The sequence below is a fragment of the Palaemon carinicauda genome, chromosome 7 (assembly GCF_036898095.1).
Source record: "Palaemon carinicauda isolate YSFRI2023 chromosome 7, ASM3689809v2, whole genome shotgun sequence".
Lineage (NCBI taxonomy): Eukaryota > Metazoa > Arthropoda > Malacostraca > Decapoda > Palaemonidae > Palaemon > Palaemon carinicauda.
The window spans coordinates 11,237,431-11,239,930 of NC_090731.1; positions in this window are offsets into that span (position 1 = coordinate 11,237,431).

Sequence of the window (2,500 nt, forward strand, 5' to 3'; positions counted from 1 at the left end):
AGTGTGAAGTGGAAGATGAAATCGATCTTCCAGCAGAAGTACAAGTTCAGTGTGAAGTGGAAGATGAAATCGATCTTCCAGCAGAAGTACAAGTTCAGTGTGAAGTGGAAGATGAAATCAATCTTCCAGCAGAAGTACAAGTTCAGTGTGAATTGGATGATGAAATCGATCTTCCAGCAGAAGTACAAGTTCAGTGTGAAGGGGAAGATGAAATCGATCTTCCAGCAGAAGTACAAGTTCAGTGTGAAAGGGAAGAAATCGATCTTCCAGCAGAAGTACAAGTTCAGTGTGAAGTGGATGATGAAATCGATCTTACAGCAGAAGTAGAAGTTCAGTGTGAAGTGGATGATGAAATCGATCTTCCAGCAGAAGTGGAAGTTCAGCGTGAAGTGGAAGATGAAATCGATCTTCCAGCAGAAGTGGAAGTTCAGCGTGAAGTGGAAGATGAAATCGATCTTCCAGCAGAAGTGGAATTTCAGCGTGAAGTGGAAGATGAAATCGATCTTCCAGCAGAAGTATAAGTTCAGCGTGAAGTGGAAGATGAAATCGATCTTCCAGCAGAAGTGGAAGTTCAGCGTGAAGTGGAAGATGAAATCGATCTTCCAGCAGAAGTGGAAGTTCAGTGTGAAGTGGATGATGAAATCGATCTTCCAGCAGAAGTGGAAGTTCAGCGTGAAGTGGAAGATGAAATCGATCTTCCAGCAGAAGTGGAAGTTCAGCGTGAAGTGGAAGATGAAATCGATCTTCCAGCAGAAGTGGAATTTCAGCGTGAAGTGGAAGATGAAATCGATCTTCCAGCAGAAGTACAAGTTCAGCGTGAAGTGGAAGATGAAATCGATCTTCCAGCAGAAGTACAAGTTCAGCGTGAAGTAGAAGATGAAATCGATCTCCCAGCAGAAGTACAAGTTCAGTGTGAAGTGGAAGATGAAATCGATCTTCCAGCAGAAGTAGAAGTTCAGTGTGAAGTGGATGATGAAATTGATCTTCCAACTGAAGGAGAGTTTGAGGATGAAGTTAATGAAGAGCCTGTGGAGGAGCAACGAGATGAACATGATGCAGCACAGGCAGACGAAAAAGAAAAACTCTTTGAGGATAAGATTCTTCATCAAGAGGAGGAAGAAGAAAAAGCTGAATCGGAAATTGACGATCTTGAAGATACTCGTCATCCAAATGAAATGGTTCAGGAGGATGAAAAGGAATCATCATCATCTACTCACACGCCTCTTGAAAACAAGAGAGCAAAACTTAAGGTGATGTTCTCCCAAGGTAGAAGACCAGGTAGCAGATGCGGACCTCTCCGCCATGCTGGAGGCAAACAGTTCTCCTTCTTCTGCCGGGGAGATGTGGATTTAGGGATGATAATCGGGAAAGGTGGTAAATTCGCGAAGATGGCCAAGAGGCACCATGGAGTCCGCATGGTCGCTGTTCATGATGGTTCGGGAGAGGTTTGTCTTACCGGACCTAAGCGATATGTTGAAAAGGTTTACAAAGAAATCATATTCAGAGTTGATAGGGATTTTAATCTTGACGAACTAACTCAAGTCTCCAAAGGTCTGTTTCAGGTGGGTACAGAAGATTTCGTGATGCTAGTCGATAAGGAATTCCGGGATATCCTATGTGGACCACAAGACATAACCCTTAAAAGATTGTTCAGAGAACTGAATGTGGCTATTTACATCCCGGACGAATACGATGAGCGCGAATACATCACTATTTGTGGCCCCCTGCAAAATGCCCTCAGAGCTGAGAAAAGAATAACAGAACTGATTGACGAAGTCGAGGACTTTCCAAGGGATCAATACATTCAACTAATGAGTTTGGATTGTTATGGATTCCACCTTCCAATCCCAAGCAGAGGTTTTCTTCTAGCCCGAAGAGGACATATGGTTGAAGAAGTAAAGTACCTCTATGATGTTCAAGTGATTCTTCCCAAAGCTCATGAAAAAAGAGAAATTGGATATCTATGTGGCGAACTGAATCAAGTGTTGAAAGCGTATAAACATGCCCAGGTCGCCCTTCAAAAGGTCAGAGTGACCGAGGAAGAGGTCACAATGGAAGGATTGCACAATAATAATAATGATAATAATAATAATAATAATAATAATAATAATAATAATAATAATAATAATAATAGCTAATTATCTCCTTCACTGCCAGTTGCTCAACTACCCAACAAGCAGTTCTCTCTCTCTCTCTCTCTCTCTCTCTCTCTCTCCTCTCTCTCTCTCTCTCTCTCTCTCTCTCTCTCTCTCTCCAATGGAGTATTCGTCTGAGAGGTGTTTAACTTCATACTTTAAAAACCAAAGACAAATAACATAAATACCAATTATATAATTAGATTATTCTCCTCTGTAAACTAGAAATTAGATGAAATAAAAAATATAAAAGGTTGTTGAAGATTTAAATATATTTATATATATATATATATATATATATATATATATATATATATATATATATATATATATATATATATATATATATATATATAATATATATA